This window comes from Trichechus manatus, unplaced genomic scaffold (assembly GCF_000243295.1).
Source record: "Trichechus manatus latirostris isolate Lorelei unplaced genomic scaffold, TriManLat1.0 scaffold00400, whole genome shotgun sequence".
Classification (NCBI taxonomy): Eukaryota; Metazoa; Chordata; class Mammalia; order Sirenia; family Trichechidae; genus Trichechus; species Trichechus manatus.
The window spans coordinates 32,084-43,115 of record NW_004444336.1 but is presented as its reverse complement, the minus strand read 5'-3'; the positions used below and the strand labels follow the sequence as shown (position 1 = coordinate 43,115).

Here is an 11,032-nt window from a genome sequence, read left to right as displayed (position 1 = left end):
CTAAATATAAAGCCAAAAACTATAAAGTTCATAGAAGGAAAAATAAGATCAACACTAGAGGGCCTAAAACACAGCATTAACAGGATACAAACCATAACTAATGACATACAAACTCCAGAAGATAAGCTAGATAACTGGGATCTTCTAAAAATTAAACATTTATGCTCATCAACAGACTTCACCAAAAGAGTAAAAAGAGAACCTACAGACTGGGGAAAAAATTATGAACATTGCAAGTCAGACAAAGGTCTAATTTCTAAAATCTACCAGAAAATCAAACACCTCTACAATAGAAAGGCAAATAATCCGATTAAAAAAATGGACAAAGGAAATGAACAAACCCTTCACCAAAGAAGACATTCAAGCAGCCAACAGACACATGAGGAAATGCTCGCAATCACTAGCCATTAGAGAAATGCAAATCAAAACCACAATAAGACACCATCTCACCCTGGCATCTCTGGCATGAATCAAAACAACCAGAAATAACAAATTCTGGAGAGGCTGCGGGGAGATTGGAAGTCTTATACACTGCTGGTGGGAATGCAAAATGGTACTACCATTTCGGAAAACAATACGGAGCTTCCTTAGAAAGCTAGAAATAGAAATACCATACGGTCCAGCAATCTCACTCCTAGGAATATATCCTAGAGAAATAAGAGCTATCACATGAATAGACACATGCACACCCATGTTCGTAGCAGCATTGTTCACAGTAGCAAAAAGATGGAAACAACGAAGATGCCCATCAAGAGATAAATGGATAAACAAACTATGGTACATACACACAATGGAGTATTATGCAACCATAAAGAACAATGATGCATCTGTGAAACATCTCATAACATGGATGAAACAGGAGGACATTATACTGAGTGAAATAAGTCAATCCCAAAAGGACAAATATTGTATGAGACCACTACTTTAAGAACTCATGGAAAGGTTTACACACTAAAAGAAACAATCTTTGATGGTTATGAGGGATGGGAGGGGTGGAGGGAAATACTAAATAGACAATAGATAAGTGGTAACTTTGGTGAAGGGTAAGACAGTACACAATACCGGGGAAGCCAGTACAACTTGTACAAGGAAATGTCATGCGAACTCCACAGACACATCCAAACTCCCTGAGGGACTGAATTGCTGGACAGAGGGCTGTGGGGACCATGGTCTCGAGGAACATCCAGCTCAAGTGGCATAACATAGTTTATAAAGAAAATGTTCTACATTCTACCTTGGTGAGTAGCGTCTGGGGTCTTAAAACCCTGTGAGCAGTCACCTAAAATATTCCACCGGTCTCACCCCTTTGGGAGCAAGGGCAATGAAGAAAACAAGATACAAGGGAATGATTAGTTCAAAGGACTAATGGACCACAACTACCACGGCCTCCACCAGACTGAGTCCAGTACAACTAGATGGTGCCCAGCTACCACCACTGACTGCTCTGACCAGGATCACAACAGAGGGTCACGGACAGAGCTGGAGAAAAATGTAGAACAAAATTCTAACTCACAAAACAAGACCAGACTTACCGGCCTGACAAGGACTGGAGAAACCCCAAGAGTATGGTCCCCGGACACGCTGTTAGCTCACTGCCGAGGTTCACCCTTCAGCGAAAGATTAGACAGCCCCATAAAAGAAAACAAGACTAATGGGACACACGAGCCTAGGGACAAGGACTAGAAGACAGGAGGGGACAGAAAGCTGGTAATAGGGAACCCAAGGTCGAGAAGGGAGAGTGTTGACATGTTGTGGGGTTGCTACCCAATGTCATTAAACAATCTGTGTACTAAGTGTTTAATAAGAAACTACTTGTTCTGTAAACCTTCATCTAAAGTACAATTCTAAAAAAAAAAGTTAAGCTAAGTATAGAGAGGGTGCTGCCATTTGCTGAGCCTCCCTGCAATCCAAGGCTTCGGGCCTCTTTCTTCTTAGAAGATTCTGAAAAGGCCTTTTTGCAGGGTGAGTAGACAGCATCTCCCACATTTTGCACCAGGCACACCCTATGTCCTTGCTTCTGTGAGTGTTTGCCGCCTAGCCTAGAGGGGCTGCAAAGTCCTGAGTTCTCTGAGGCAGAAGCCTGGGTACAGAGCAGGAGGAGAGGCAAGACATTTGCAGCAAGAAAGACGGCTCATCCACATACCTTACTCATGAAATGAGAGCTAGTAAGATCCTCACACGTCTGTCAGTTTGTCGTACTGTGGTTGATTGTGTGTTGCTGTGATGCTGGAAGCTTTGTCACCAGTATTTCGAATACCAGCAGGGTCACTCATGGTGGACAGGTTTCAATGGAGTTTCCAGACTAAGACAGACTAGGAAGAAGGACTTGAAGGTCTACTTCTGAAAAAATTAGCCAGTGAAAACCGTATGAATACCAGTAGAACGTTATCTGATATTGTACTGAGACATAAGTCCCTCAGGTTGGAAGGCACTCAAAATACTATCAGGGGAAGAGCTGCCTCCTCAAAGTAGAGTCGATCTTAATGACGTGATTGGAATCAAGCTTTCAGGACATTCATTTGCTGATGTGGCATGACTCAAAATGAAAAGAAACAGCTGTAAACATCCATTATAATTGGAACGTGTAATGCACCAAGTATGAATCTAGGAAAACAGGAAGTTGTCGAAAATGAAATGGAATGCATAAACATCGATATCCTAGGCATTAGTGAGCTGAAATGGACTGATATAGGCCTTTTTGAATCGGACAATCATATGATCTACTATGCTAGGAATGACAAATTGAAGAGGAATGGTGTTGCATTTGTCAAAAAAAAAAAACTTCAAGATCTATCCTGAAGTACAGTGCTGTCTGTCAGTGATAGGATAACATGCATACGCCTACAAGGAAGACCAGTTAATATGACTATTATTCAAATCTATGCATCAACCACTAATGCCAAACATAAGCAAATTGAAGATTTTTACCAACTTCTGCAGTCTGAAATTGATCAAACATGCAATCAAGATGCATTGATAATTACTGGTGATTGGAACATGAAAGTTGGAAACAAAGAAGGAACAGTAGTTGGAAAATATGGCCTTAGTAATAGACATGGTGCCAGAGATCCCATGAAGGAGTTTTGCAAGACTAACAACTTCTTCATTGCAAATATCTTTTTTTTCACCAATATGAACAGCAACTATACAAGTAGACCTCACTGGATGGAATACACAGGAATTAAATGGACTATATCTATGGAAAGAAACAATGGAAAAGCTCAAAACTGTAAGTCCAAACAAGGTCAGGGTCCGACTGTGGAACGGACCATCAATTGCTCACATGCAAGTTCAAGTTAAAACTGAAGAAAATTAGAACAAATCAATGAGAGCCAAAGTATGACCTTGAGAATATTCCACCTGAAGTTAGAGACCATCTCAAGAATAGATTTGATGCATCGAACACTAATGACTGAAGACAAGATGAGTTGTGGAATTACATCAAGGACATGACACATGAAGATAGCAAGAAGTCATTAAAAAGACAGGAAAGAAAGAAAAGAGCAAAATAGATGTTAGAAGAGACTCTGAAACTTGCTCTTGATGATAGAGTAACTACAGTGAAAGGAAGAAATGATGAAGTAAAAGAGCTGAACAGAAGATTTCAAAGTGCGGCTGGGGAAGACAAAGTAAAGTATTATAATGAAATGTGCAAACACCTGGCGTTAGAAAACCAAAAGAGGAGAACACTAGCAACAATTCTCAAGCTGAAAGGACTGAAAAGAAAACTTAAGCCTCAGGTTGCAATACTGAAGGATTCTATGGGGGAAAATATTAAATGATGCAGGAAGCATCAAAGGAAGATGAAAAGAATACCCAGAGTCACTGTACCAAAAGGAATTGGTCGACATTCAACCATTTCAGAAGGTAGCATATGATCAAGAACAGATGGTACTGAAGGAGGAAGGTCAAGCTGCACTGAAGGCATTGGAGAAAAATAAGACTCCAGGAATTGATGGAATTCCAATTGACATGTTTCAATAAGCAGATGCAGCGCTGGAAGGGCTGATTCTTGTATGCCAAGAAATTTGGAAGACATTCCCTGGCCAACCGACTAGAAGAGATCCGTATTTGTGTCCATTCCAAAGAAAGGTGATCCAACAGACTGTGGAAATCATCGAACAATATCATTAATATCACACACAAGTAAAATTTTGCTGAAGATCATTGACAGGGAACTGCCACAGATTCAAGCTGGATTCTGAAGAGAAAGTGGAATGAGGGATATCACTGCTGATGTCAGATGGATCTTGGCCAAAAGCAGAGGATAACAGAAAGATGTTTACCTGTGTTTTATTGACTATGCAAAGGCTTTTGACTGTGTGGATCATAACAAATTATGGATAACATCAAGAAGAAAGGGAATTCCAGAACACTTAATTGTGGTCATGAAGAACCTGTACATAGACAAAGAGGCACTTGTTGGAACAAAACAAGAAGATACTGCATGGTTTAAAGTCAAGAAAGGTGTGCGTCAGGGTTGTATCCTTTCACCATGCTTATTCAATCTGTATACTGAGCAAATAGTTGGAGAAACTGGACTATATGAAGAAGAACGGGGCATCAGGATTGGAGGAAGAGTCATTAACAACCTGTGATATGCAGATGACACAACCTTGCTTGCTGAAAGTGAGGAGGACTTGAAGCACTTACTGATGGAAGATCAAAGACTACAGCCTTCCGTATGGATTACACCTCAACATAAAGAAAACAAAAATCCTCACACCTGGACCAATAAACAACATCATGATAAACGGAAAAAAGATTGAAGTTGTCAAAGATTTCATTTTACTTGGATCCATAATCAGTGCCCATGGAAGTAGCAGTCAAGAAATCAAACGACGCATTGCATTGGGCCAATCTACGGCAAAAGACCTCTTTAAAGGGTTAAAAGGTAAAGAAGTCACTTTAAGGACTAAGGTGTGCCTGACCCAAGCCATGGCGTTTTCATTTGCCTCATTTGCATGCGAAAGCGGGACAATGAATAAAGAAGACCCAAGAAGAATTGATGCCTTTGAATTATGGTGCTGGCGATGAATATTGAATATACCATGGACTGCCAGAAGGAGGAACAAATCTGTCTTGGAAGAAGTGCAGTCAGAATACTCCTTAGAAGCAAGGATGGCAAGACATACATTGGACATATTGTCAGGAGGGACCAGCCCCTGGAGAAGGACATCTTGCTTGGTAAAATAGAGGTTTAGCGAAAAAGAAGAAGACCCTCAACGAGATGGCTGCAACAATGGGCTCAAGCAGAAGAACGACTGTTAAGATGGCGCACGAAAGTGTAGGGTTTCATTCCGTTGTGTGTAGGCTCGCTATGAAACAGAACGGCCTCTAAGGCACCTAACAACAAAAAGATCCGGGAGCAGACCCTATTTCCCAGGTGGGGCTACAAGTAGAAGCCCAGAAAGCTACACCTGAATAACAAGCCTTTGTGTTCCCACGCGCGCACTAGCGACGACACAACCACAACCAAGGAGCGCGCGGCCCCTTCCCTCTTCCCCTGCTCCCCACCACCTGCCTGCCCAAACGAAACCCACAACTAAGTCCCGGCCCTACCCGGCCCCACAGGGCACTCCCGCGCCGCCAAGGCCGAGTACGCCGCCAGAGACGCCTTTTCGCCGCAGGTGGGAGCAGAGCGTCGTAAGGGAGCGGGAGGCAGGCGGGCGAAGCTGCGGCTTCTCCGGCGGAGGGTCTGCCATGGCTCAGGGCAGGAGAAGCGCAGGCGGGCAAGCAGTTCAGTTTCCCACGTGAGGGAAATCGCAGAGGTCAGCACATCCTCAGGGCAATGCATGAGCTTTGCCCTGGGGAAACCTTCGTGATCATGGTATCTCCTCTGACAAGTAAGTATGGCTGGAGCTCCTGCCGGCACAATGCAGCCTCCTGTCTCTTCAGGGCACACTCACAGTCTCTATCCACGCCTATCCGCCCGCTGCCCCTTGCAATCCGCTCTGCGTGAAATCATTCAAGCCACAAATCCCAGCCGGAATCCACAGCGTAGCCAGCCATACTGCCTGGAAGCAGAGAGCACCGACAAGCAACCACTGCTCCATCTCATCTTCATACTTCCCAGGCTGCCTCTGCGGGCTCAGGCAACTGCATCTCCTACACTGTTGCTCTGCTCCTGGATTGCAGTGGACACTAGACAGATCTGAAGCCCTCTTGGGAGTATTGAATACAAAACAGAAAAAGCATTCAGTGCCTGGAAGAGGCTAAGATGGATTAAAGATCACAGCAGTGGTGGAGTTGTGGGGCTTTGCTGTGACACCATGGGTTTGAGCCTCGCGTTTTTCTTTTTACACCTACTTTCTGCTTATGGCACTGGTAACAGTTTTCTGTTTACACATACTTCACATGCTGCCTTCCTTGGGTCACTGAACATCCCCTTCCCGAACCTCCTCATCTCCATATGGAACAGGCCTCTATGACCTCACCCAACCCTCGCCTCCCGCCCACCATAGCGTTTATCGCATCCAGTCACCTCTTCCAAAAGCCTAGTAATCAATCTACCAGCAAACATAGACCAGGATGCTGAGCTGACTCATGGAGATCCAGGGTTGGCACAAACCCATGACTTGGTTTGGCCTCTCACTCAGCTATTCGGAGCTCAGTGGGATCTGAGCCCTTGGAGTAGCAGCAGCAACCTGGGTGAAGTCCAACAAGGATCTGAACCTCTGCAAGACTGTAAACCTTGGTAAGAGGCTTAGTAGGTGTCTAAAGCCACTTCTACTTCTGTCAATATGGACATGAAGCAAGACAGTGTGACCCCAGAAGTGGCCCACTATTACTCTTGCCCAACTTCTTCCCACCCCTCACCCCCCTGACAACGAGCACTGGGTCTCGGTGTGGAGGCTCTTCTACTTCTGGTCCTTGGAGCACACCAGACCTCCTGGGATAAAAGGAGACTTTCTGCATGTGGAGATGGAAGATGGATTCTGACCCTGAACTGAACCAGGGTCATTCACCCCAGAATCCTAGCTACTAGACCACCAGGAGCTACTCTGTCTCCTTGTCCATAACTCAAGAAATTAGTTGCCTCATCCTGGCCATGCTTCACAACTGACCTAGAGACACCTTTGAACAGAGGAAGCTTGTGGAGAGATGGTTGAGGAAACCAGGGCAATGGATGAGCTTGCCAGCAGGAGGCAGGATACATGGTGCCCAGGATAAGAGGGGGCTGAGCACCAAGACCCAGGTATCTCCCACTTAAAAAAAGGGCTCACAGGGATGCAGGAATGGGGACAGCGTTGCTGGAAAACTCCTTCAAGCCAGGTGAGGCGTTTTGGGCTGGATGTTCTGCTAAAACTTGCTGCACCTGCAGTTTTCCCATCTTAGTTGGTGGCAACTCCATCCTTCCACATACTAAGGCAAGAAACTTAATAGTTTTCTTTGACTTCAGAGTTTTCCTTCCACCCCAAATCCAACTAGTCAGAAATTCATGTTTTCTAATCACTCAAGCATGATCATTGTGTTTTTCAGACTCAGGACTATTGATATTTTGCATCTGATAATTCTTTCTTGTCGGGGGCAGGGGCTCTCCTGTGTATTGCAGGATGTTTAGCAACATCCTTGGCCTCTGCTAACTAGATGACAGTAGAAAACCCCGCCCCACACCCCAGTCGTGACGATCAAAAGTCTCACAAATCCGAAAGTATTAACTGTACCAATATGGTAACTGCAATATGATATCTGGGAAATACACAAGATTTGCCGAAGAAGAGAGTTGATGAAAATGGTGTGGACAAACCACATACCCCCAGGCATTTCTTTTCCAGAGTCTCCGCCTCCAAACCTCCAGAGCCAAGGGCTGCCATGGCCTCCTCCCAATGCTGCTTACCATAAGCATTAAAAATTATCCCGACTAAAGATTTGCCTGGTGGAATGTACAACAAACAGGAGTGAGAACAGTGATTTTCTTGAACATGTTGCTCTCCAGTTATGACTCATCCTTCTCCTTAATTTTACCAAGACCAGCAAGGCACAGGGCCCGTCACCACCGGAAGCCTGTGGCCCCTCTGCAAACTCCCCTCCTCGGGAATTCCTTCCCACAAAGCTCCCTCTTCTCTGGACCCCAAAGGCCTACCCCACCAACTGTGTAGGTAAGCCAGGATGCTAAACGGAAGAAACAAATATTCCATGCAGTCTTCCTAGTCTCGGGCTCACAAAATCAGGGAGGAATGGATACTTAGAAAGTGAAGAGCTATGTCAGGGAGTGACTTTCTCTCCTGTCTGTCTGCACCTCTCCTTAAAAGCTCAGCTTCTATGCCACTAAACCCAGTTGCGCAGGAATGCTGTGGATCACCACAAACCACCACAGGTCCATGATCTTGATTTTACTACGTTCTATCAGAAAACACAACCACAGATATGGGTCTTGTTTCAGTTTTTTACATATAGATACGCAGTTATGCCAGCACCATTTGTTAAAGAGACTTTCTTTTCCCCAATTAATGGACTTTGGGCCTTTGTCAAATATTAGCTGCTCATAGGTGGATGGGCTTATACCTGGAATCTCAACTCTGTTCCATTGGTCCATGTATCTGTTGTTGTACCAGTACCAGGCTGTCTTGACTACCGTGACAGTATAATAGGTCCTAAAATCAGGTAGTGTAAGGCCTCCCACTTTGTTCTTCTTCTTGAGTAATGCTTTATTTATTCAGGGCCTCTTCCCTTTCCATATGAAGTTGGTGATTTGTTTCTCCATCTCATTAAAAAGTGCTGGTGGAATTTGGATTGAGATTGCATTGTATCTGTAGATTGCTTTGGGTAGAATTGACATTCTCACTATGTTGAGTCTACATATCCATGAACAAGGTATATTTTTCCACTTATGCAGGCCTCTTTTAGTTTCTTGCAGTAGTGTCTTGTAGTTTTCTCTGTAAAGATCTCTTACATCTCTGGTTAGATTTATTCCTAAGTATTTTATCTTCTTGGGGGCTATTGTAAATGGTATTGATTTGGTGATTTCCTCTTCAAGGTTCTCTTTGTTGGTGTAAAGGAATCCTATTGATTTTTGTATGTTTGTCTTGTATCCTGAAACTTTGCTGAAATCTTCTATTTGTTCCAGTAGTTTTCTTGTGGATTCTTTGGGGTTTTCTGTGTATAAGATCATATCATCTTGAAATAGAGATACTTTGACTTCTTCCCTACCTATTTGGATGCCCTTTATTTCATTTTCTAGCCTAACCGCTCTGGCTAGGACCTCTAGCACAGTGTTGAATAATGGTGATAAAGGGCATCCTTGTCTGGTTCCTGTTCTCAAGGGGAATGCTTTCAAATTCTCTCCATTCAGGATGATGTTGGCTGTTGGTTTTGTATAAATGCCCTTAATTATATTGAGGAATTTCCCTTCTATTCCAATTTTTTTGAGAGTTTTTATCATGAATGGGTGTTGGACTTCGTCGAATGCCTTTTCTGCATCAATTGATAAGATCATGAGGTTCTTGTCTTCTGTTTTATTCATGTGGTGGATTACATTGATTGTTTTTCTAATGTTGAACCATCCCCGCATACCTGATATAAATCCCACTTGGTCATGGTGAATTATTTTTTTGATATGTTGCTGAATTCTATTGGCTAAAATTTTGTTGAGGATTTTTGCGTCAATGTTCATGAGGGATATCAGTCTGTAATTTTCTTTTTTTGTGGTGTCTTTACCTGGTTTTGGTATCAGGGTTATGCTGGCTTCATAGAATGAGTTTGGGAATATTCCATCCCTCTCTATGCTCTGAAATACCTTTACTAGAAGTGGTGTTATCTCTTCACCGAAAGTGTGGTAGAATTATCCAGTGAAGCCAACCGGACCAGGGTTTTATTTTTTTGTTGGCAGTTTTTTAATAACCTTTTCAATCTCTTCTTTTGTTATGGGTTTATTTAGTTGTTCTACCTCTGTTTGTGTTAATTTAGGTAGGTAGTGAGTTTCTAGAAATTTGTCCATTTCCTGTAGGTTTTCAAATTTGTCAGAGTACAATTTTTCATAGTAATCTGTTATGATTCTTTTAATTTCAGTTGAGTCTCCTGTGATATCACACATCTCATTTCTTATATGGGTTATCTGCTTCCTCTCGTGTTTTTCTTTTGTCAGTTTGGTCAATGGTTTATCAATTTTGTTGATCTTTTCAAAGTACCAGATTTGGACTTGTTAACTCTTTCAATTGTTTTTCTATTCTCTGTTTCATTTAATTCTGCTCTAATTCTTATTATTTCCTTCCTTCTGGCACTTGTGGGCTTCTTTTGCTGCTCTTTTTCTACTTGTTCCAGTTGTAGGGTTAATGATTTGATTATGACCCTTTCCTCTTTTTGGATGTGTGCATTTATTGCTATAAACTGACCTCTGAGCACTGCTTTTGCTGTGTCCCAAAGGTTCTGGTAGGATGTATTTTCATTCTGGTTTGATTCTATGAATTTTTTATTCCATCCTTAATTTCTTCTATAACCCAGTAGCTTTTGAGCAAAGTGTTGTTCAGTTTCCATGTGTTTGATTTTTTTTCCTTGCTTTTTGTGGTGTTGAGTTCCACTTTTATGGCTTTATGGTCAGAAAAGATGCTTTGTAATATTTTGATGCTATGGATTTTGTTAAGGCTTGCTTTATGGCCTAATATGTGGTCTATTCTGGAGAATGTTCCGTGTGTGTTGGAAAAGAAAGTATACTTGGCTGCTGTTGGGTGCAGTGTTCAGTATATGTCTATGAGATCAAGTTGGTTGATTGCAGCATTTAGATCTTCTGTGTCTTTACTGAGCTTCCTTCTGAATGTTCTGTCCTTCACTGAAAGTGGAGTGTTGAGGTCTTTTAGTATTATTGTGGAGCTGTCTATCTCTCTTTCCAATGTTGTTAAAGTTTGTTTCATGTATTTTGGAACCCTGTTGTTGGGTGCATAAATATTTATTATAGTTATGTCCTCCTGGTGTATTGACCCTTTAATCATTATATAGTGCCCTTCCTTATCCTTTGTGGTGGATTTTACTTTAAAGTCTATTTTGTCAGAGATTGATATTGCCACTCCTGCTCTTTTTTGATTGTTGTTTGCTT

The 11,032-nt window shown here is 42.6% G+C and overlaps 1 pseudogene; it reads right to left on the bottom strand.

Annotated features, from left to right (window-relative positions):
- Positions 1-5,732: 5,732 nt before the first annotated feature.
- Positions 5,733-5,854, bottom strand: LOC111819342 (uncharacterized; annotated as a pseudogene).
- Positions 5,855-11,032: the final 5,178 nt, after the last annotated feature.